General features: G+C 40.5%; 1 long non-coding RNA gene across 1 annotated transcript; it reads right to left on the bottom strand.

The window, feature by feature from the left end:
* Positions 1–6,487: 6,487 nt before the first annotated feature.
* On the bottom strand, positions 6,488–26,122 carry LOC129532231 (uncharacterized). The gene is made up of 3 exons (XR_008677877.2): positions 25,843–26,122; positions 12,777–12,905; positions 6,488–6,936 (listed from the first exon to the last, which is right to left on the bottom strand). It is a non-coding gene; the product is annotated as an uncharacterized lncRNA (long non-coding RNA).
* Between the last annotated feature and the right edge of the window lie 57 nt (positions 26,123–26,179).

Raw genomic sequence — 26,179 nt, 5'->3', positions numbered from 1 at the left:
GTAACATAAAATCATCTTAGCCTACTAGATTGATTGGAAGGAGCAACTGCCCAAGTGCCTGTCTAAGTGAACCTTGGCAGAACTCAGGCCGGTCCTCTGAAGACCTGGGGGCTTATTCTAGGGATATCACTGACTGGAGATGGACTGTGGTGGAATCATTTTTATTCTGTAGGATGAAGGTTGCCTAATGCTGGCCTGTGGAAAGTGCCATTCTGCGACTAAGTTATTGAGGCTTCACAAGGAGTAGAAGAGAGACTATGGAGAGAACTTCTCCATTAAAATAGACGGGTTCACTTAGTCTGAGATTGTATCCTTCCTCTTTATTGTAGAGTTTTTAAAAATGCTCCTTCGACCTGAATGAGCACATGGGCAAATTGAGAATGTGGAACATTCTACAAGACAACTTCTCTTTCTTCAAAGAGTCAAGGTCATGAAAACCTTTTTTTTTTTTTTTTTAAACGTGCAGGGAGGATTCCAGATTGAAGGACTTATGGAGACATAACAACCAAGTGTAATAAATGGAACTGGATTAAATCTTGGAAGGAAAAAGATCTATAAAGGACACTTCTAAACAACTGGGGAAATTCACATATAAACTGCCTATTAGATTATTATAATTTTTGCTAATTGTCTTAGGTGAGACAACAGTATTGTGATTGTTTTGGAGAATATTTTTTTCTTTAGAGATGCATGAGAAAATATTTAGGGGTGAAGTGACATGACTTCTGTAACTTTCAAATTGTTCTTTAGGAAGAAAAGTTAGATGGAGATAAAGCGAAAATGTAAACAATGTGTGAATATAGCTAAGGGGGCTATTGATATTCATCGTGAATATTTTAGCTTCTCAATAGGATTAAAAGTTTTCAAAATAAAATTCAGGAGGAAAAGATTCAATTCCTCTTGGTGAAATATTTTATCGGTACCATATCTTTGGGCTGCAGTCTCTTGCATGATGTAAAGTACTTTAAAATGAAAGCATTTTCGAAATAGCACAACAATCCTCTTTCTTTTATGGAATTATGGTCATAGGTGATAGTTTCTTTGTACTAATATCCAAAATAAAAACGTGCAAACCCCACATTGTTACTGCTGCTGCTTCCTCCTCCTCTTCCTCTTTCTTCTCCTCCTTCTTCTAAACATGTTTCTGGTCTAGGAATCTGGATGTCTAGAGGGTGCTGCTCCAGTGGTTGGCTTGTGCTATTCAGGGGTCCAACATTCTTCACGTCATGGCACATACAGAAAACAGTAATACTTGGCCAATGGAGTGAGACTGCTAATGTCTGAAGGCAAGTAGCCCAGAAGCTCCGGCTGTCCCCAGGATGAAGGGGTCACTATCTTGGCACCCCCATGAGCCATCTGGGTCACATAAGTGTGCCACAGTCCACAGGTTAGGAAACTCTGCTTACATGCACGAAAGTGCTATGAACTGCTTTAATTATGATTTGAAACATTTGCTTGGAAAAGTTATCTAGTATATGTCCAACACACTATGGATTCCTACTTTGATGCTATGAATGAGGTTTAGGTATCACTGTATGTTTGTGATAGCACTGAATACCAGTGCAGTGGCCCGCCTCTCTAACACGTTTCCGTCTGTATCATCACGTATCACAAGACTTGTTGTAATGGATCTTGAGTTGTAACAAGGTTAACAGAGATGCAGACTCCTACAGGAGCATATGGAGCTAACTCAGGAGCTAATGTTCTATCTCTAGCTTTTGAGATTCAGTCCAGCTTGAATGGATTCAGATGAAGCAAGAAAAATCTGAGAACAGGAGCCTAGAAAGGAAAAGTTAATCCAATTTAATTCGACCTTTTCAATGAAGCAACATTTCATGTTTGGAGTTCAAACTTCTGAAGTTCTAAATAATTAATTTAAGTGCATTGAAATTTATCTGTTTGGAGGCTGCTCTCATGAAGAGACCAAGCTTAGAAAAGTGGTTTCTTAACCCTCTGGGTGCATCAGAATAGCCTGGCGAGCTTCTGACAAAGACAGATACATGGTCTTCATCCCTAAGAGATTGTGAGTCAATTGGTCTGGCATTCTACTTTTCAGAGGCTGCCCACCCAGGGGATTCTAGTGTGCTAGCAAATACTGAAGCCTAGAATCAGAAGCTCATAGTAAACAACTGGGAAGTATAAAGTGCTTTGCAATTATGAGACATTATTTTTATGATATGCTACTATAATTTCTTTTCTGTCTTCTCCTCCTAATTTCTCAACATGGTTAACTCATTCCATTTTGAGTGGAGTTTTTTTGTTTTTTGTTTTATTTTTCCTGGAATCCCTGTGGCCTCGTTCTTTCTATTGCTCAGCAAGAACCCACATACGTGTGACCGGCACAGAAGAGGTAACTGAGAAGTATCTTCCTGGGCACCTGCGAGGGTGCTACTGATGGAGAGTGTGCTTTCTTTCTAAAGCCAGATAATACTGTTGTTGTGTTGTTTCTCAGTCTAGATTCATTGTGACTTTGCTTCCTTCCATTAACTTGGACAGTTCTGAGTCCCCTCCGTCGGCTGGATGTCTGCATCCTGTGCCAGAGAGTACACAGGAAATCGAGTGGTGGGGCCATTGCTTACTTCCATACTCAGATTCCAACTTCTTTGTTCATAATGCAAAATTTGATGGTCAGAATAAAACTATGCAAATAAGATGATCCTATAGCCCAAGATAAAAGTAGGACTTTATTTAATTTTAATATTTTTTAGAAACAAGGTCTCACTCTGTCACTCAGGCTGGAGTGCAGTGGTGCCATCATAGCTCACTGCAGCCTCAAACTCCTGGGCTCAAGCCATCCTCCTGCCTCAGCCTTCTGAGTAGCTAGGACAAAAGTAGGACTTTAAATTGATGCTGAGATTTGCAAGATTCAGTTAGTAGGATCCTAGAGACGTTAAATCACACAGGTTGAAATATCCTGATGATGATGATGATGATGATGGCTAACACACAGTGTTTATAATCTGTCAGACCCTAGTCTAAGTGCTTTACTCCCATTAACTCATGTAGTCTTCACAACAGCTCTATGGGTTAGGTACTATTATTATCACCCCTGCACTACAGATCAAGAAACTAAGGCACAAAGAGACGCTTTCGAGGCTTGATTTGCCATTAATGAGCTATGTGAGCTTGGATACACCACTTAACCTTTCAGGATCTCAGTTTTCTGGCTGGATTAGTGCTTTTCTACAACTCCTTTCTACTCGATGGTTCAGTAACTTTGTGAGTCATTCATTCCTAATGATCTCTGATCTCTATTTCGTTTAACCAGGACATTCCACTTCTGCCTATGTATCTTATTGATTTGGTGCAGTGATTTATTCTTTGTCTGTCCTTACCCTACTTTGTTTTCTATTAACCTCTGTTTCTGTTCCTTCAAAGTCTTCTACATTCTTTTCCTTATTAAAAACATCTGGAGAATCTTCTACATTTTGATAGGTTTCATTTCTAGAGGTAGAGAGTTTATCTATGTACATCGGCATTGGAGTTTGAGGACTTCTATTTAGGAGCCAAATGCAAATCTTAGAACTTTAGTGAGTCAAATAGTGTCATTTTCCTTAAAAATAACAGTATAGAAATGAGTGAGAAAATGAAGAAAATGAGCTGAAGTACTGAACTGAAGCACATAGTAACTGAAGTAGCAGCTGGATCATGGTACCCAGTGTAAGTCGTTGTGCTGACACTATTTTAATGAATACATTTTACATTATTTTCACGAATGTTAATATAGAGCTGCTACTATACTTGTGATTCAAAGAATGATATTTATAGTATACTAATACACCCAATAATGATGCAATGAAGAAGCTAAGATTTTCCATTCTTTTCCAGATTTGAAAGTGTGGACAGTGAGATTGGGGAAGCAGGTAGAACAGTACTTGAGAAATTTAAGAGGACTAAGGTTCTCTGTTTACTCCAGATGTCCAGAGGATCAATAGACAGTCTTTTTCTCCATGGTGACTTACTCATTCCAGAAAAACAACTATCTAAAAGGGGAAGCTAAACATAATGATCTCACATTTCTATAAACATTTAGGGCCTTTTTCTGCTTTGCACTGGAACCTGAAAATGTGTGATTTTCTATTTTATCTGCAAATCGGAAGGTTCTCATGGTCACCATATTAAGAGCTTATATAAAAGGGGCCGGATAGATGAAGAAGAACATTCTCAGCTCAGTATGCCTACCTGGCACTTTTAACATGCAATTCTCTATTTTCCATGAAACCAGGAAGTTTGTGGATTCCTGCAAGGATTCAAGTGACTCACATCAATGAAGGCGGTGAATATGTTGGACCCAAACACCATCGGAAACATCTTTGTCAGCAGGGAGCAGAAGTTATATTAATTAAAATGTACTAAGAAAGCACAGGGTGCCCTCCCAACGAGTTACAAATTATTTTAATCCTAAATAAGGATGTTGCCTCCTGGCATCTTGTACTGCAGGGAATTAGAATAGAAGCGTCTGTGGCATTTCTAGAAGTAGGGTCAGCAGGCTCAGATGGGATCTCTCATGTTAGGAGCTGGGCACATTTTGATAGAGAGCCACCAATTCAATTAAGTGATATTTAGTCAATCTCCTCTACGTATTCAGAGAAGATTAGGAAAAGGTTCAAAGTGAAAGGATCAGAAACAGATAAAACTTGGAGAGAAGAGTGAAGGACTCGGTATATTAAGAAATAATCGGAGACTGGGCGCGGTGGCTCATACCTGTAATCCTAGCACTTTGGGAGGCTGAGGCGGGCAGATCGCCTGAGGTCTGCAGTTCGAGAGCAGTCTGACCAACATGGAGAAACCCCGTCTCTACTAAAAATACAAAATTAGCCAGGCGTGGTGACAGGTGCCTGTAATCCCAGCTATTCGGGAGGCTGAGGCAAGAGAATCACTTGAACCCGGGAGGCGGAGGTTGCAGTGAGCTGAGATCGCACCACTGCACGCCAGCCTGGGCAACAAGAGTGAAACTCCATCTCAAAAAAAATAAAAAGAAAAATAAGAAAAAAAAAAGGAAAAAGAAAGAATCAGTGACCCTATAAAGGAAGAGTATGATTGAGTGGAAGGTGCTGGACTCATACAAGAATACTGGCACATGCTGAGACAGTTGCCACGTGGGCGTGGCACCTCAGCATACAGACCTTTGTTTGGGAAGATAAGATATCACCGGGATTTTTTAGCCAAAGACCTTGATAAATTCATTCGTTTTAGAGGAACTTGGGGATTCACTGTGGAAACAGTGTTTTCTTTTTCTTTTCTTTTTTTTTTCAGAGTCTTACTCTGTCACCCAGGCTGGAGTGCAATGGCCTGATCTCAGCTCACTGCAACTTCTGCCTCCTGGGTTCAAGCTATTCTCCTGCCTCAGCCTCCCCAGTAATTGGGATTACAGGCAGTGCCACCATGCCTGGCTAATTTTTGTATTTTTAGTAGAGACAGGGTTTCTCCATTTTGGTCAGGCTGGTCTCAAACTCCTGACCTCAGGTGATCCACCTGCCTCGGTCTCCCAAAGTGTTGGGATTACAGGCATGAGCCAGCGCCTGTCTGAAATTTAGTGTTTTCTGTGTGGATTTTGAAAACCTAATGAAGTTGTTGAGATAATTTCTTCACTGTGTGTCATCACATGTATAGACCGCGTGCAAATCTTTGGACATGATTGTAAGCTGACTTATTATCCATTGTCAAGAATGTTATCATTAACACTTTCAAGCATTAGTGTATGGATGCAATTTTCACTATTGGAAAGAGCCAAGTTAAATGATCCAGGGTGGGCAAATAGGAGGTAGCCTCGTGTCCTCTGGACCCCCCATTCCTGGTAAGCCATTGCTTTTCAGATGGCAAACGCCGGGCTCAGCCTCCACATCTGCAAATGATTTGAGAAGAAAGAATTTGGGTTAAAATTCAGAGATGAATGTTAGGATGCCTTAAAAAGACTTCCCTGAATGAGAAAGGAAAAGAAAAAAACGCTGTTTTTTGGTGTGTGGTGATGGAGAATATTAGGGTTGTGAGTATGAAAGTACTTTTTTTTTCAACTGTAAAGCTGGAATTGCATATGAATAAGAATGGCTTGTGCTGGCAGCAGCAGAGTTGACATTTGGGAGAGGAGAGAGAAGCTAGCTTCAAGCCGGAGGACCAGATTTTGAGCTTGCTTAGTTCTACCGGGAAACAGCAAGGGCAGGAGGTCTGGCCCTACCACCCGTGTGCACTCTTGGTTAATACTCTCTAGAGCAGAACCCAGAAAATGGGAGTCTGTAACATAAACATTAATCCGCATTATAACTCCGTCAATTAAAAGACCAATAAACAGGCAGCTTAATAGGACATTATGCCATAGATGACTCTAATCGGCTCAACATATTGATTTCTGAGCATTCTCAATTTGTTTATCAGAACCAAGTGTATTCTTTTTTAATTACTTTGCCAACTTATTCCTATGTTGCATGGCTTTTGCGATATATAGTCTTACACGGTAGGAAATGCCCTACCACACTTAATATTGGGCTGGTTTAATAAGATCAGAATAACATTGACCAACTTCATGTTGTCAGATATAAAGTTGGGGTTGCAAAGAGATGGATAGATAGACACAAAATCGTTGAAAGGGGGATTTTGCCTGGATTCAATCAAAATACAAATCAAAAAATTGTAAAATAGAATCTACCAGCTAAAACTAATGAGCACAAAACTGCATTGATTTGGCCCAGGGTGGACAAATAGAACATCTGGCATATTTGGCACCAATGACACAGCTGGCATTGTTGGAAACGTTTCTGCAGAAGGTGCAGATGCAGAAATGGGAGAATTGGTACAAACAGTGCAGATGGAACAGTTGGAACAGATGACAGTGGGCAGAGCTGGCGATGCTGGCACAGGTGTCACAACCTCAACAGCTGGCACAAGTTGTGACAATCCTGGGATTTCTTAGTACAAGGCACATGTTCATTTTGGCTTTGGCTGCAGAGAGATAAGAGCATTTTATAATTAGTAAATGTGCCATTTAAAAAAGAACTTTTTTCCCCTCCATCCTTAAGGACATCCACCTCCAACTGTTAAAGCTTGGAATATGGAGCATTTTTGCAAATTAGAATTTCCCCGAGAAAGCCATAATTGATAAATACAGATTTCATAGAAGAGGCAATTAGATATTTTTGTTATGATATAGATAAAATTCATGAATGGGACTTCTTCATAGGAGTTTTGTTAAAAATAAAGGTCAGATTTTTGGAAATGAAAGTACACTTTGCATTTAAACCAAAATTTATTTGTTATCAACTTAGAGGGTTATTTGTTTCTGAAATATCATGAGTATTCCCCAATTATATAAAATTTTCTGTAGAATCACACTTGAAGATGTGGTACAAAATTGGAAACCTGTCTACAGAACAGGTTGGGAAAAGAGAAAAAATGCTGGAATACAAAATATGGAGAAATCATGATATTGCCACTTTCAAATACCAATGGGACTTGGCTCTAATTTCCTCTAAAATGCTGTAAGTTGGGCTTGAATAAAAATACAATATAGTTTAATCTTTTGGGCAATGACATTTAATATCAGATGTAAAGTTGAAAGAACAAAGCAACTTTTTTGTTAGTGGCTAGAAATTATTATTCTAATATTATTATTGTCACTAAAGTCTAGTCATGTCACAGGAAGGCTAAAAGCGATTACCTTGTTAAAAATAATAAAAACTAAACAAGGGATTAAATAATGGATTCTTAAATCTAGAAGCACATGCTCTTGAACATAGTAGGTACCCCACAAACTCTTGTTGAAAAAATGAACCTATGGTCTATGAAATATCAATATTCAGAATTTTAAAAAAATCACCCTCACTAATAATAACTAAACTTCTCTTAGGAAGAAACAAAACAAATCAGGCCTCAGTCTTCCTTGAAGTCTTAAATTTTATACATATATTTTAGCTAGCTTCTTTCCCCCAAGGGAAATTATAAATGAGAAAAACTGGTTGGATGTCACCTACTCTATGTCCCCAAGGAAATTCATAATTATTTAGATTTTCCAGTTAATATTGAACTAAATCAGCACCATAAATCAGCTTCTATTCATGATCATTGCAGCACAGTGAATGTTTTAGATGTATTTGGAGACTTTTGGGGAGCCACTACATTAAGGGTTAATTAATTCTCCCTCGTGTCCAGTTCTTGACCATTAGCAACATGCTGTCTTTATTTCCAGTTGGCCCTGCATATATTACCTTATTTAATTAAAAAACCCAATAAGTTGAAGGCATTTAAACATATCTGATTGTAGTTTCTCCATTACTTCTACTTTGTTATAACCTCATGTTGAACCCAACAAAACTATTCTTATTATTCAGAACTTCAGTTCTATCACTTAACTTTACTTCATTTCTTGACTGAGCTGACAAAAATGTTTCTGCTTAAAACAGATACATTAATTTGTTAATTGTACTTTTGTGACATAGATCAGCTAGGAGATGGAGGAGGTGGTGAGAGGGCTTCCTGTTCCCTCAGGGCACAAAGATGATGAGAGATAAATCAGTTCAGAGGAAGAGGCTGGACATGTCCACCCTGTACATCTTCCTTGGTCTGAAACACTACTCTGTGGCTGAATCTCAAATGAACGTTTCTCCTCATCAATAAGTACTTTATGGAAAATGACCAATCCAAGGGAGCAAATAAGGATATTTCTAGGCCTTGATGTTTGAGGGGTCAGCAAAAGTTCTTCTGAAGATTGAGGATGAGGGTGAGTCATTCCCTTGAGCGCCTGCTGTCTTCAGGAATTAAATGAAAATTAAGCATGAAACATGCAATCTGTTGGAGCAATTTGATTCCCCTATACTTGTCCCAGCCACTGTCTATTTCTAAGCACATTGAACTTCCCAATGTATTGGTGTCTCATCTTGTGTAAATATCCTTTTCCTTCTCTTAGCTCCAAGACATCAGGATGTGCTTTTCTTCCACCCTTCAAATGGTTGCTCTGCATTACACCTCTCTGCTATCCCTGGAGGGCTTTTGAGTACTATGTGAGCTGGGATTTATGGCAACGGGATGTGAACGGGGGCACCTTCATATGGGGCAGCTTGTCTTTTCTGCCTATGGTAAACTGGAATACATTTTTTTTCCTAGGCTTAAAAAATAACTGTGTTGGAGACGTGGTGAACAAAGTAAAGCCTATTTACCTAAAATAAAACCATCTACAAAAGCAAAACAAAATTAAAGGGAAATTTATATATTAATTTTAAGACCTCATCTTCTTCCGCTTTCTCTGCATTCTCCTGATGCACCAGCTACAGACCCCTAACAAGACCCCAGCCCCAGCTCTTTTTTGAATGAAAAGCATCAATTCATGGATCAGACATAGCCCCTAGGCATGTTAGCAATGAGCCTGTTTGTGCTAAGGCACTGTTTTCCCTCCCTTGCCCCACCAGGAGGGCTGTGGGATGGTTATGAAGACACAATGATGTAGCTGTAAAGCAACTCATTCTTGTGAGTCTGCTGGAAGTGGGAAAAGAGGAAAAGAGAGATAAGTAAGAATTCGGTGTTTTTTGTTTTGTTTTTAATGAAAACCAGAGTAGTCCTGTATGGAGATTATTGGGCTATTGTTTCACTACAGTTTAAAATTGAACTTACTGAAGATTCATGATTTAGAACTTGCAGGCAAATCAAGATTTAAGCTGCCATCTCTTCCCCTAAACTACTGTGCTGATATCTATCACCGTGTTATGTAAATAAACAATTAAATGGAGTGTAGATTCATTTACTCATTTAACAATGTTTCAGTGTGAAAAAATGTAAAACATACTAAAGAAGTAGATAGTAGACAGACTCAGGTACCCATCACGTAGGTTTAACCATTACTAACATTTTGCTAACTTTGTCTCATCTTTCTCCCTGCCATCCACACACATATTTTCTCCCCAGTTTCCTGGAGTGTTTTAAAGTAAATTTGAAATGTCATTTTACCCTGAAATACTTCAATGTTCATTTTTAATGGGCAAGGGCAATTAAAAACACACAACAACCCAGAATAATATTTCTTCAACATCATCTAATTCCTAGTCTAGCCTCAGAGTCCTCTGTTTGTCTCAGTGGTACATTTGTACAGTTTGTTTGTTCAAATCAGGAACCAAACGAGGTTCTGATAATGGCTCTATGGTTTATTTTCTCTCTTTTTTTCATGGTTACTGATTAGTTATATAAACCAGGTCATTTGTCCATAGAGTGCCTTGCATTCTGAGTTTGGCCCGTTGTTGGCTTGTAAAGACATTTAAGCTGGTCTTTCATCTCCTGTATTTCCTGTGAATTGGTATTTAGATCTCTAGGCTTGTTGGGATTCAAGTTCAATTTTTTAGGCAAGAATACTTCATAGCTGGTGCTGTGTATTTCCTATTGCAACACATTACGGGGCAAATAATACCTAGTCATCCCATGTTTAGTGGTGCTAAGATTGCTCAATGCGTTCAGCTGGTATATATTTTTGATGCTTAAGACTGTATTCATCTGTTTTCAAGCTTCTTTTCACATATGGATATTGCTAATTTTATCTCAATCTCTTTGTATAATCACCAGGGAGTCCTTCAATTGTTAACAAATATTCTTTGATATTCATTTTATTACCAAACTTCCAATGGGCAATACCAACTTTCCATACACAAACACATATATCTGGAATTTTTTCATAGCACATTTTACATGTATTTTTCTTGCCTATATGTCATTGGAGGTTAAAACTAAATTATAACACACTTTGTGCATCTGTATGCATGGCCATTTGCAGGTTAACCAATGAATACTAGGTTAGATCAATACATGATCAGTTAACAATTGCAGTAATCAGAGTAAATATTTGTAGTCTGGGTAATTTTAGTCATATTTGCAACCAAAGTTCATCAACTGTTCGTTGATATGTAACCAGTCTAAAAATGGTTGATCCAGTTGTTGCAGGAATCCTAGTGGCTAAATGAACTTAACTATACTGCTGTATCATTCATTGCTTGGCAGTTCAACTATGACTATCAAATGTTTGGTAATTTCAATATAGTCAGTATTGCATGACTTGCTTTTTACCTCACATCATTGGCAATAAGTATGTGGTCATAAATAGACTACATGGGCCAGGCGCAGTGGCTCACGCCTGTAATCCTAGCGCTTTGGGAGGCCAAGGTGGGTGAATTACCTGAGGTCAGGAGTTCGAGACCAGCCTGGCCAACATGGTGAAACCTCATCTCTACTAGAAATACAAAAATTAGTGAGTCAAGGTGGTGGGCACCTGTAATCCCAGCTACTCAGGAGGCTGAGGCACAAGAATCACTTGAACCTGGGAGGTGGAGGTTGCAGTGAGCCAAGATTGTGCCACTGCTCTCCAGCCTGGGTGACAGAGTGAGACTCCATCTCAAAAAAAAAAAAAAAAAAAAAAAAAAAACACAAGAAAGAAAAAAGAAAAGAAAAGAAGTAGAATACATGGGAATATAGCAAACTACTTAGAAGCAGTTAAATGATAGGATAATTCCAAAATATGAACATTCATAATTGAAATCCTATGAAAAATGCATACTAAGTTTGATTGTTCCAAATAGATTGTTACTGAATAAATAGAATCAGAATTATATGCAATGAAGTATTAAATAGACATTTTGAATATTTTAAATATTTTTAATCCTTATTTGTTCCCTTGTCTGAAAATGGAAGTGTTAATGTCATTGGTTTAGGATTAATAAATACAGAATTGAATGTTTTTCCAGTGGTGAGTAATAGTAACCATAAACACTCTCAGTAACAATAAAACATTTCAAGTTGTTGTGAAATCTTCTTCTTTTTTTTTTTTTTAAAGAGGCAGCATGTCACCCATGCTGAAGTGTGGTGGCACGATCATAGCTCACTGCAACCTCAAACTCCTGGGCTCACGTTATCCTCCTACCTCAGCCTTCCAAGTAGCTGGGATTATGGGCCACCATGCCTAGCTATTTTTTTTTTTTTTAATTTTCTGGAGAGACAGGATCTCACTATGTTGCCCAGGCTGGTCTTGAACTCCTGGGCTCAAGTCATCCTCCTGCCTTGGCCTCCTAAATTGCTAGCATTATAGGCATGAACCATCAAGCCTGGCCATTTTTTGAGAAATCTTTTTTTTTTTTTTTTTTTGAGACAAAGTCTTGCTCTGTTGCCCAGGCTGGAGTGCAATGGCGTCATCTCGGCTCAGTGCAACCTCTGCCTCCTAGGGTCAAGCAATTCTCCTGCCTCAGCCTCCCGAGTAGCTGGTATTACAAGCACACACCACCACACCCAGCTAACTTCTGTATTTTTTGTAGAGACAGGGTTTTACCATGTTGGCCAGGCTGGTCTCGAATTCCTGAGCTCAGGAGATCAGCCCTCCTCAACCTCCTAAACTGCTGGGATTACAGGCTTGAGCCACCGTGCTCGGCCTTTTTGTGAAATCTTGATTAGGAAAAATGTCTTATTTCTGCATGAAGTTTGAGGTTTCACTTACATCAATTCAATTGATCATTACTATAATCCAGTGGGAGAGGATATTTGAGTAGATTTAACAGATGAGAAAGCTGAGATAGGAAGAGAGCAGATATCTTATGTCCAAGAAAGGACAAAGCCAGTAAGCACAGTCAATGCTCAATCTAATTTGGACTTACCTCATTTTGTTCTTGAGAAAATGTTTAGTTTCGTTTCACCTACAGATGTTCTGAAGCCTGGGTCTGTCCAAGGCGTTGTGGAAACTTCCAGTTTGAGCACACTCACTTGCTTCAGGGTTCCAGGAAAGTTTGGTGTCAAAAGTTTTCTACAATCTGTTTTCAGCTTACCTGATAGAGAACATTTGGTTGTCTTCATAATTCTTGTCTCTCTTGGGCATCTCTTGTCTATAACCCTTTTCTTCCTTTTTTATACTCACAGGAAAGCTGGATTTTTATGTAGTTTCCTACTTCATTTTCCTTATTTTATAAGAAGGGAAGAAAGTTGGAGAGAGGTAAGGTACAAGACTTTTGTAAAATATTCAATAGATCCTGTAATGTGATTTTCTCCCCCAAAAATATGAAAAAGTTTTCCCTGGCAACCAATCCTTTTAGTTTGTTTCTCTCTCCTTCCTGATGTTTGTACAATCTATGTTGGGAAGGACTTCTTTATTAAGCTCCATAAGTTTCCAACATGACTCCTGCCAGAGACCTGATTTTAAAAAACATATTGCCTTTTTTGTTCTTCTGCTTCCATATTAAAAATACATTTAATTAGAAAGCATTCTAATTAAATACATATTTAAATGGAGATACATATTATGTTTCTTATGATGTTTTTCTAATCTTTTGATAAGACCGTAACCATTAAAATTGGGAAATAATATTTTCTTATTGGTTAGTATCCCACTTTTAGATCTTTTCACTGGATATGGAGAAAGTATGTGTTGCTTTTGAGACAATTGCTAAAGTGAATAGCAAAAGATCAAGAATTTGAAAGTACTGAGCCCAAAGAAGAAACAGTAAAAGGACATCTCTTCAAAGCCCTATGATTTGTAATTATTCTGAAACAGATCTTGCCAGTCATCTTATTTACTTTAAAAAACAAAGTGGATTATACTTAAATTATAACAAAAAATCAGAGAGATAACACAACACCTTAAGAATAATTGTTTATTGTTTTGTTGTTCCTGTTGTTGTTTTGAGACAGAGTTTCACTCTTGTCACCCAGGCTGGAGTGCAATGGCATGATCTTGGCTCATTGCAACCTCTGCCTCCCGGGTTCAAGTGATTCTCCTGCCTCAGACTCCTGAGTAGCTGGGATTACAGGCGCGCACCACCACACCTGGCTAATTTTTGTATTTCTAGTAGAGACGGGGTTTCACCATGTTGGCCAGGCTGGTCTCGAACTCCTGACTTCAGGTGATCCGCCTGCCTTGGCCTCCCAAAATGCTGGGATTACAAGGTGTGAGCCACTGTCCCTGGCCTAAGAGTAATTGTTTAAATAGCAGAGCATGATTTTAAGAAACTCTTGGAATCTTTAAGAACAACAAAAAACAATCATTGGTCTTTGATTACTGGAAATCTGGGAGATGGGCTGGAGGTTTACTAGAAAAGCAGGTCTGCATTTTCCCCTCCCTGAATCTAGGAGTTTCGTTGCTTCTCAGAGTCCCCTGTTTGGGTCCACTCCCTCAATAGGGTTGAAATCTTTTTAGCATCTGACTCTGAATTTGGGTCATTTCTTCTTTCCTCTTCCTTCTCTCAACCTCCTTCTTCACAATGACAGACTGCATTCCGTAATTGCTGCCTTTTGTAATTGTTCTATCTCCAAATTGGCTGATTAGGGTAGAGACACAGCTGTCCATCAAAATGGTGTAAAGTGGCTGAAACAGTCATCCCCTGGGCCGGAGAAAGTTAATTGCACTTTCTGAGGCTATCCCAGTAGGAGAGGAGCTGAGAAGGGCCCCGGGAATCCCTGTTAGTGCTGTTTTTTTCCTGAGCATGTCCATTTCTAACGTGAAAAAAAAAATGTAGTAAACAGCATGTTAATTAGATTTGCAGATGAAATTAAATCAGGAAGTATTGGAAACACACCAGTGAATAAAGAGAAATGCTACACAGGGTTTCTGAGGTTAAAAATATAGAAAGGATCAAACGAAATGAGAATTAAGTCAGACAGGTGTAACCTCAATGATTTAGAGAGGGGAAAAGCTGTAAAGGTAACCAGCGAGAGGGAAAAATCCAGAACACAGTAATGCCAGTGGGACCGGGGGAGACTGGACAACAAATTCGACGAGTTTGCAATATGCCACAGACGCTAATGTGATTTGGGGCTGTATGTGTAGAGACATCACGTCATGAGGGAAAGGTGGAGTAATTTAGTGCATTTGGCAAAGACACACCTGGAATATTGCGTTCAGATCTGTGTATCCTGGGAGCAGACAGACATAGAAGAACTAGAGGGAAATCAGCATAAAGCAACAAAAGTGATTAACACAATGGGCTGATTTATGAGAAAAATGGACTGTGTGATTGGGCCTAAAAGTAACAGGAATGGAGCATTGAAATGGAAGAGTGTTTTCCTGATCTTTTTTCTAGGAGACTCAAGAATTATTGAAGTGTAATTAGTGTGAAAGTATATACTGTAGTTTACAAGGGAGAACTAAAATTTGCAAGGAGGGAAACTGGCTATGAGATTATTAAAGTGTCTTTTTAGGGGAGTGAAAGAAGGGCCATGGCTGAAAAACAAATGAGTTTACATTGTTATCATACTTTTCATTCCAAAGCCATTAGATTTACCCTGACCACGACCCTTCAACACTGAAGAATTAAGTGGAACTGCTCATCTGTCAGGACCCCAGAAAGCTTCCTGGATGCTTGTTCCTCTGCAAAGTTCCTCTCAGAAGGAGCCATTTTAAAATTTGGTTTTAGTAACGCTCCCCAGACAAATGCTGGTGTCAGATGGCTTCGCTTTTCCTCCTTTTTAGTACTTGGATGTCTGCAAAGGCAGTGACCAAAAGCAACAACTGATCTGCCAATATTAGCTCTATGTGTGGCTGAAGGCTGTCATTTAATCTGAGGATTGGCTTCTGATGGCAAAGGGAAGATAAATCTAATTTTTAAGGATCTCAAAATGATAGCTGGAGGAGCAGCATTTTGCACTAGCTAATGAGGCTAATTTGTTCTTAAAATACAAGTTGCTGTGCCTCTTAAATTAAAATTCACTTCTGATGTAAATACAGAAGATATAAATACAGAGAAGAGATATATGCTGTAATTTTTATTTTGCAATTTGGAGCCTGTTCTAAGAGGAGCTGTTAGGAAAGTGATTTTTTTTTTCTCTAAATTTGAGGAGATCTTCACTTCCAGGCTTCAAATATGCGGAAGGACAATGATTAGCATTAATTTTATAAGAAAGAAAACAAAGTAAGATGTTTTCTTCCTGGCTAGAGATTACAAAATGCATTGTGCTAGAGATTATTCCCTAAATCATTGTGATTCTCCACTTTCTCATCTGGAAAATGAATTGTGGGGGAGTGAATTGCTTTCAAAGTAATTAAATAGTCCACTGACAAATGCTTTATTAACACTTAGATATTTAATTAAATCTGCCGGGGAGAAAGTTCGTATTCCTAAGTCAAGGGGTTTCTCTTTTTCCTCTCTTCACTGTGGTGGGGACAGTGCACGTTCTTGTGTGGTCTTCCTTTTCATTTTGAATGTTACACAGAGCAGAGCAGGATCTTAAGATAAATTAAAGCAAATAATAAAAGATCTTGAAAACTAAATGGCATTCATCTTCTGAGTACTATTTGATCAGCTATTTAAAATAAGAGTTTGCACCACAATCTAGAAGAAATAGATACTCTCTTAATGGGGCAATGACATTTAATGCCTACATTAACAAATTATACAGAGTGAAGCATTTAATATCTAGTTTATCTAAGGGATTTATGCCACCCTTTTACTCTAGATTTTGCTTCTTAACACTGGACTCTGATTTTTTAGCGCATAACAGAGAAATTAGCTACCCCAGTCTTATCTCAATTTAAGTTCAGGTCATGGAACAAGGAACAAACTACATTATTTATCTAAAAGAATTAATGAATTGTGTCTGGAATTTTGAATGGGTCTGTAACAGATAAACTTTTCTCTTTCCGATACCCAGAATTCACATTAAAGCAATTAAAACTGTTACTCAAAGGAACTGAATTTGCTGTTCACTGACCAATCTTTGTCATCTTTAACACACCAGATGAGAGCCACCACAGCTTTAAAAATAGGAGCACAGGGACTAAAGATGTATTTTTTCCCCTTTCCATCTAGATTGGCAAAGTTTCTTTAAAACTTGCTTCCTTCCTCTGCTTTTTCTTCTTTAATTTAGCATTGTTGAAAAATTCTGGTGTAGGCAATTATTGTTAAAGTTGGAGGAAGTGTCTGCCATATGAAAGGAAGGAAGGATCTTCGTGGGGAGCCCAGCCTGCGGTGTGAGTTGCTAATATGTTAGACATGTTTTCATCATCAAATGCAACCTCCTTACCATGGTCCCCAAGGCCCTGTGTGATGTGACAGCTGTCCACATCTCCAATCCTGTGCTGTACCCCTGCCCTCCTTCTCTGGCTTGAATATTATAGTCTTCTCTGCCTTAGGAACTTTGTACTTGCTGTTGCTTCTACCTGGAATGTACCCCCCCAGTTTTTTTTTTTTTTTTTTTTTGAGACAGAGTCTCACTCTGTTTCCCAGGCTAGAGTGCAGTGGTGCGATTTCAGCTCACTGCAGCCTCCGCCTCCTGGGTTCAAATGATTCTCCTGCCTCAGCCTCCCGAGTAGCTGGGATTACAGGCATGCACCACGACGCCTGGCTCATTTTTGTATTTTTAGTAGAGATCAAGTTTCACCATGTTAGTCGGGCTGGTCTCGAACTCCTGACCTCAGGTGATCCACCCACCTTGGCCTCCCAAAGTGCTGGGATTGCAGGCAGGAGGCACCGCGCCCGGCCCTCCCCTGACTTTTAAGTGCTGGCTCTCTCCTCCCTTTAGGCCTCAACTTAAATGTCACTGCTTCAAAAAGGACTTTCCCACGTGCTTACTCTCAGCCCTGGTGCTGCCACCTTTTTCTCTGTCGGATCCCCCTGTTCAGCCTCCTCCAGCTTTCTGCTCTGCCTCCTGCTTGTCCTTTGTTCCCCCACAGCACTCAACACAAATGATCCTGCTTGTTTGGTCCTCTTCTGTGTATTGGCCATTTCTTCCCTTAGAATGCATGTTCCACCAGAGCAGAGGACTTGTCTGCTTTGTTCTTTGCATTTTTTCCTGTGCTGAAAACAACGCGTGGCCCCCCAAATGTGGGCCAGTCATCCTTAAATGTTGAGCATGATTTTAAGAAAACATCTCATTGCACATTTCCAAACATGTCAACTTGTAAAAATGGAGGAGAAAAGAGACATGACAAATCATTGTCTTGGAATACATTCAGGCATGTTTCTTAACTACAGCCACATTAAGCTACAAGGATAGAATAAACATTGCCCACTTCAGCAAACTTGTCTGAATATATACATGGATGCCAGACTATTACCAGCAGAAAGACAGCCAGTCAATAGGTAGGGTTCTTGTCAACGCAAAGGAAGTTGAAAGACTAACAAAAGGATACAGGCTGGAAGGTCCTTGAGACCAAGAACTTTCAGTGATTCTTTTGGAGGCTCTAAGACAATCGTAGGACACAGAACACATCCACGGCCTAGGATATGGGGGTAAGATGGAATGGAGCATTGTCAAGAGAGATGCCAGGGAAAGGCCAATGGGAAGGATGTGACGTAGGTTCTATTCTCAGTCAGAGGCATTATCAGCACAAGGCCTTGAAAACTGCCTTCTTGCCTTTCCCACATAACAGAAGCCTGAAAGGAGGGATAAATCCATGGATACAAAGGAGAGAAACTGGGCCTGTTTTTTTTTTCTTTCTTTCTTTTCTTTCTTTGTTTCTTTCTTTCCTTTTCCTTTTTTTTTTAGACGGAGTCTCCCTCTGTCACCCAGGCTGGAGTGCAGTGGCGCGATCTCGGCTCACTGTAAGCTCTGCTTCCCAGGTTCACGCCATTCTCCTGCCTCAGCCTCCCGAGTAGCTGGGACTACAGGCACCTGCCACCATGCCCAGCTAATTTTTTGTATTTTTAGTAGAGATGGGGTTTCACCACGTTAGCCACGATGGTCTCGATTTCCTGACCTGTTGATCCACCCGCCTCAGCCTCCCAAAGTGCTGGGATTACAGGCTTTCTTTCTTTCTTTCTTTCTTTCTTTGTCTTTCTTTCTTCCTTCCTTTCCTTCTTTCCTTCCTTCTCTTTCTTTCTTTCTTTCTTTCTTTTTCTTCCTTCCTTCCTTTCTTTCTTTCCTTCTTTCTTTTCTTTCTTTCTTTCTTTCTGTCTGTCTGTCTTCCTTTCTTTCTTTTAGACAGAGTCTCACTCTTATTACCCAAGCTGGAGTGCAGTGGCACAATCTCGGCTCGCTGCAACCTCTGCCTCCTGAGTTCAAGCAATTCTCCTGCGTCAGCCGCCCGAGTAGCTGGGATTATAGGCACCCGCTACCACACCTGGCTAATTTTTTGTATTTTTAGTAGGGATGGGGTTTCACCATGTTGGTCAGGTTGGTCTTGAACTCCTGACCTCAGGTGATCCACCCGCCTTGGTCTCCCAAAGTGCTGGGATTACAGGCGTGAGCCATGGTGCCCGGCCCCTAGGCCTGTATCAATGGCATATTGAACAGAAAACAAAAACTGAATCTCCCAAGCCCAGTAAGTCTAAGTGCTCGTAAGGAGTCCTGTCAACCGTGTCATGGATCTAGAAGAAGCGGAGAAATCTCTCAAGGGTCACTGGCTCAAGGGCAAGGGGAAGATGTGCCTATAGGGCAGCAATGGCTAACAGGCCCTTTCCAAGGGTCAGCTAGCATCTTAGCGCTGCGTGTACATTAACTCGAGCAATCCCACCACGACCTTGTGAAATATGTACTGTTATGATTCCCACCCTCACAGATGAGGAAACTGAGACACAGAAAGGGGGAGCAACTGGGCCAAGGTCCATCAGGTAGTAAGTGGCAGAGCTCACATTTGGACCTGGACAGGCTGCTTCTAGAGCCTGTCGAGACAGAACTTTCATGTTCTTGACTCTGAAAGCTTAGTTTTAAAAGGAATGCTGTTTTAATTTTTTTGTAGCCCTCTTGGGTATATCCTGTTATCTCTGGAAGCAGGAAAACCAGAGTCTAATATTAGGGAATAATTTAAGGCTAATCATGACTTAAAATGCCTGAGAACATGATAGAAAGAGTATGTAGGGACCCAGCTATACCTCAGCTGCCTCCCCGGGGGTTTGGTGGAAAGGAGGCTTGCTTCTTTCTGTGAACACTGCAGCATTATGTGTAGGGCAGCGTGGAATGCATTTGTGACATCCTGAACAGGTCCACTGGGCTTTTTATTTTGCTGTACTGCAAGTGATGCTTCATCTCAGCCCCTGTCTCACAGGTCCTGCATTCACCAGGAGAGGCAGCAGAGCAGGGAAGAAAGGGTGGAGATGTGGAAGGAGGCAGTCCTGGATTGAAATCCTGGCTCGGCCACTGATTAGCTGCATGAACATTGGCTAATTGTTTCACCTCTCCATACCTCCATTTTCTAATCTACCAGATAATGTTAGCAAGATTCACCTTCTAGAGCTACCGTGGGCATGATGAATGAAATAAGACTGGTGGAAATGTGTAGCCCATGGAAGGCATTCACCAAATGCCAGCTCTCTCTCCCCCCTACCAGGCCAAATCCTCACTTGTGTTTGCAATTATGTTTAAGATCATGTTTAGGATCTTGCATGGTATCTGACTGTTTTTCAGCAGAGGCTAAGGAACATGCCAAATTAGTTTACTAGTTTGCAGTTGCATGATAGAAATGGAGGGTATGGAGCACAATTTGAATTCTAAGTCCCTGCCATGCACACCAGTTTCATTACTGAAGGTACAGACCCAGGTTTAGTGATATAGACATGCAATGAGGGGTGATGGGGAACAATGCTTACCCTGATGGCAACAAGAGAGTTAAGGCAATTAAACTAGATTTTACCCCTCCAGAGTCCAACACTTGTTTCTCCAAGTACAGTGAGTTTCAGAGATAGCACATAATGTACCAATAATGAAAATAACTCTGTGAACAGCACGGAAGTAAGTTGGGGCTACTTCCACCCACACAGAGATGAATTTTGTGTGCAGAAGCCCAGTGGAATATAAATGAACTGCTGTATATGAGAAATAAGGAACAAAAAGCTGAGACTCTGGGATATACCTCAAGAAGAAACCTGCAGACTTTTTCTTACCATTCTCTCCCCAGAGTAAAAGCATGGAAATAAGGATTTCCTCCTTGCAGGGGTATGGCTGGTTATCATAAATGCCATGCACAGCAAGTGAAAGCTTGTGTGTGGAGATTCCTAATATCGAGAGCCTCTGATTCTCATCGCAAACTCTCTAGATGCTCTTCTGAGTGTCCTTATTCAGGGCACGAGTCACTGGCAGCAGGTGTTTGTTCATTTTGATAAATGTCAGCTCCTTAACACTCGCTTTGGAGAGGGAAGGAGGACAGACACTGACCCTGCCCTGGCGGAACTGAGGGCATGCTGGAAGGCAAGCAGCTTCTACGCATCAGAGCCACGTGGGCTAGAGTTGGCCCCAGCCTCCTCTCCCCTTGTCAGTGTAGGGACAACTCAGCACTGGCAGACATGCTCCAGATGTCCTGCCATCATCTGGCTGATGTAGACTCTGGGGAGCCCCCAGCCTCCTGTGATATACAGAGACAGGAAGCCTCAGGCTTCCAAGTGGTACCCTAGGGGTTTCTGAAGTGCACTAATGCACTAATTGAGTATCACTGTTTTGCCGTCTTTCCTGCGGCTCCCATCCCTGCCCACTCCTCTTCTCATAGTTGTTTGCTGTCTGAAGGCTCACTTAATCAAATATCCCACTCAGTCAATTGAATGAATGTTGAACCACACAAGGTGCCAAGGCGCTGTCCAAGGTATCAGAGTTCATTACTGCAAATTGCTGTTTACTACCAGAGGGTATGCTCTGTTTTTGCTTCTGTGAAATCTCCTCCTTACAAATGTGAAGCATAATGAAGAATAAAGAATAAAGTGGGGCCAGGTGCAGTGGCTCATGCTTGTACTTCCAGCACTTTTGGAAGCCGAGGCTGGTGGATGGCTTGAGCCCAGGAGTTCCAGACCAGCCTGGGCAATATAGCAAGACCCCATCGCTACAAAAGAAAAAAACACTAAAAAATTAGCTGGGGTGGTAGGATGCGCCTGTAGTCTCAGCTACAGAGGAGGCTGAGGCAGGAGGATAGCTTGAACCCAGGAACTTCAGGCTACAGTGAGCCACGATCATGCCACTGTATTCTGGCCTGGGTGACAGGGCAAAACTCTACCTCAAAAAAGAAAAAAAAAGTGGTTAATTGGTATTAATTGAGAATTTTGAGATAAAATGCAGTAAGATGAGATTTTATGATTTTCCATGAAGCTGCCTTCCCCCTATCTATTGAAACCTTTAAGAGAAGCATCAAATTGAGGTGTGTTTTATGAAAATTCTCTTTAATCAATAATTATGAATGTATGCTCTGCTGTGCTACAGTACTGTTAGAAGTCTTGAGAGAGACTTAGAAGGTTGAGACATGGTTTAAGCTTTCAGGAAGTTTCTCTCAATGAGTTAGAAAGATTTAATTTATACATGTGAAACAATCCAGGCAATATTCAGTTAAGTGGTACATTTTTTAAGGGAAAAAATTATATAAGTGCTTTATTTTTAAACTCTTTAGACTTAAACATGGCCTTGGTTAAAATAAAACCATACTTTTTTTCTAATTTTTTTTTGGTTGGAGTAAATATGCATATAAAATTTACCATAAACTTTACCGTTTTTAAGAGTGCATTTCTGTGATGTAAGTGGTAAATTTTGTTGTGCAGATTAGCACAGATGGAGAAATTGGGAAAGGCGGAAGATCAGAGAAGTCTAATGCTCTCCTAGGAGCTGTGACTTGAGCTTTTATTCAGAGAGGGCGGTTAGGACTAAATGGATAGCGGGGCAAATGGAGGTATGTTTACGGCACACCAAGATTTACCTGAATGTCCACATCTAGGATTGAAATATATGTAAAATATTTGCTTATATCTTTTGTGGCTGCTTGAATGGGAAATAATAAGCTATGAAACAAGAATTCTGATAAATGTGGAAATTTAGAATAAAATGTCTTATTTTAAACAAATTAAGAACTTGAGGGTCATTTTGCAATCTGGTTACGGCTTTTGTTTTAATATATGGAATTAAAAAAAATCCCCAGTGGCTGTCTCAAGGAATAGCTCATTAAATATTGCTGTTCAACAAAACTGGTTTCAATCTTTTTATTTTTCTATATAATAAATGGCCCACTTCTATAAAGGTGACAGTTGCTGTGTCATCTATTTGCAATGGGAATGGCTACTGGAAACTTTAGATTTTTTCCACAATGAAGTTATCTTTCTAGCAGCAATGATGGCCTGCTGGAGACTATGCTATGACACATCAAAAGGTTTACAGATTTCATCCTCAGGGAAATGCAAAGCAAAACAAAACAGAACGAAAATAAGAATGAATTCCACGGTCACATTGGGAAATTCTGATCAGAGTTTATTATGAAGAGCACTAGGGTGAAGCACAAAGAACAGAGAATCGGAAGACCTGGACTGTGGTCCAGATTCCGGCGCTAAATCACCTTGGCAAAGTAACTCAAGCGGGCCTCAGTCTCCTTGTCTAAACCAGCCATGTGGGCAACACACCTTCCTTGCCACTACATGTTGGGTGAACTTACATAAAATGGAGATAATGCCTGCCTTTCCTAATTTGGAGGATTCTGGGGAGTTCAAAATGGATCATGGTATAATAACAAGATGGAAAATGTCATTATTAATACAGAAGCCATCCCAGAATAAATGACATACAGAAACCAACAAACAGCATGTTAGGAGTTTTCTGGAGGCACATTTGGACCACAGAGGTAAAGACTGGACTCCTACTAATTCTGGGCTTAATTTAAAAACTGCCACCCATGTGACTTTGGGCTTTTTTTTTTTTTTTTCTAGATAAGCTTGTTTACATATATGTTCAACCATAACTCCCTCATTATCTTTCTCCATGCAAGGGCCCTCAGGTGGCATTTGCATTGAGTGGAGTGATTTTTGTTTTCTAAGAGGGAAATTTTACAAACTGTGCTTCACTTTTCTTTCAGCTTGAGCTGTTTTCTCCTGGGAAAACAGCTTTTTGCTTGGCAAAAATGGATGTGAGGCATTGGCGAAAACGAAAGGCCGTTTTCATTGCAAAGAAAACTGCCTTTTGCTTTTGCCAAAAAAAGCAAAACATATGAGACAAAACCACAAATATTTCCCTGTTTGCAAACCCTGTGAAAACGTGATTTTTCACCAGTGGTGAGAATATTTTCTCACATTACTCTTTCCATTTCTAGAAATTATGGTTTCAATGGTGAAAGTCGTAAGTTACACCTGCAACACCTCATGACTAGAATCAAATATCATGAATATTGTTGTTAAACATGTTGAACTTATTTTCCATCAAAGGTAACATTGAAGGAGATGGAGCCTTTGCTTTAAGATTAGGGTCTCGACAAAGTAGAATGAGAAAAGTGTTGAACCACTGGGGACCACTGACACTGAGCAACGAGGCTCAGAAAGGTGTTTGGGGTTCAACTGGGATTTAGTATAGAGGGTGTAGCTGAAGGAATAGACTAAGTCCAGCAGTGAAAGAGCATAAAAGGGTGGTAATAACACAGTACAGCAGAGAGAACATTGAAATAAATTTTTATACGAGGTGTGGTCTCCCACCCCAAGTGCATAGTCAACTGGCTGTGCAACCTTTGCCAAATCAGCTCCACCTCCTGGGGTCTCAGGTGCCACCTGTGAAAGTGCTAGGATTCAATGAAATGACCATTCAGATTCCTTTCCAATCTAAAGATGTCCAGTAAGGAGATTGGAAGTGCATTTGCAAAATATAGAAATTGTGAATATCAAGGGATCTCCACTAATCGACTCCCTCGATTCTGAAATAGCCCGTTAAAGTCAGAAGCTACTTTGGTGTCTAATGATTTATATGAAGGTATTCACATAACAAATTTAATTTCGTTGTGTTTGTGACTGCTCTTAATACCAATATGCTCTTCCTCATGCCTATGCTAAGCCCTTCTTACTAGAATTAAGCTAATTTCTTCTAATCTTCCCCAGGGAAGTAGTGAGCATCCATTCACCATTTTTATATTATTAAGATATTTAAAATATTAATATAGATGTGAGTCACTCCAAGAAATAAATTTGCTCAGGGAAGTGGCGTGTAAGTAAAATTGTGATACGTGGAATGATATCTTGAAAAAGATTTACTTTTTAAAGCAATTCTATAATGACTTTTTTATCAACTAAGAAATCACTTTATCAAAATAAAGAGATTCCCCAGATGAATTTATTTTATAAAAATTTATTTTTACAGATATTATCAAGAACCCTCTGCTCTACAATTCTTTGCTGTTCTTGACCCACCTCCTTCAAACTTGGATTTTCCGTTTCTCTCTTCTCCTAAGAGCTGCCTGCTGCCTTCTGGTAAGTGACAACCATGAGGCAGACACTGGACTAGGCACATTCATTCTTATTCTACTTATCAGTTGTTTATTGACTGCTGACAACATGCTAGACACAGTCAGGCACTTGAAATATGTTTTCTCATTTATCCCTATAGCCAACCCTAGGAAGGAATCATTATTATCCTTGTGTAATCAACACATTTTTTTTGAGACAGGGTCTTGTTCAGTTGCCCAGGCAATGCTGCCATCATGGCTCACTGCAGCCTCCACCTACTGGGCTCAAGCAATCCTTCTGCCTTAGCCTCCCCAGTAACTCGGACTGTAAGCATGCACTACCACGCCTGGCTAATTTTTAAACTTTTGTAGAGATGGGGTCTCACTATGTTGCCCAAGCTGATCTCAAACTCCTGGCCTCAAGTGATCCTCCCGCTTTGGCCTCCCAAAGTGCTGGCATTACAGGCCACCGTGCCCAGCCTACAAGGCGGTCTTCTACACAGCTTGAACTGCTGATACAGTCTGCTACTTATTGGGTACTATGCTCACTATCTGAAAAAAAGGAAAAAAAATCTGCTACTCTGTCCCCAGGGGCTGTGCTTGAACTGAGTCCCCTCCCCACATCAAGCCGATCTGTTTGTCTGCAAGGCTCTAACCCTCTTGGTAGGGTGTTGACAGGAATGTCTGGGATGGGGTGGTGCTTGGGGGAATCTGGACGTACTTTCTGCTGCAAAGGGACAATGCATGTTGTGAAGAGGCTGTGCTGGGAATCATTTAAAGTGCAAAGCTGGTGAAGCCCGTACCTCCTGTAGCAGTCGCTCATCCCAAGCAGCTTCTGCTGTACAGTGCTGGTAAGTGTTCAGGAGTGGACTGCCCCGCTTTGTTACATTTCATGGAAGGACTGTGGCCTCCATGCCAGAGCTCTTCGAACAAAAACACTTTCAATCCCCTCATTCTCATTTTGTGGGGGCTCCCAGCTGAACGGGCCTGGCTTTTTGGGAGAAGTTTCCAGCCCGTAGCTGCATCGGCCAGGAGTATGGGGGGTGGGACGGAAGGTACCCATGAGAATGGCAGGTGAGGCCATCGGCCAGGAGTGTGGGGGAGATGGGACAGAAGGTACCCACGAGGGTGGCGGGTGGG

This window comes from Gorilla gorilla, chromosome 1 (genome assembly GCF_029281585.2).
Source record: "Gorilla gorilla gorilla isolate KB3781 chromosome 1, NHGRI_mGorGor1-v2.1_pri, whole genome shotgun sequence".
In the NCBI taxonomy this organism is placed as follows: domain Eukaryota; kingdom Metazoa; phylum Chordata; class Mammalia; order Primates; family Hominidae; genus Gorilla; species Gorilla gorilla.
The sequence above is the reverse complement of the archived record's forward strand: the minus strand, read 5'-3'. Positions and strand labels throughout refer to the sequence as shown.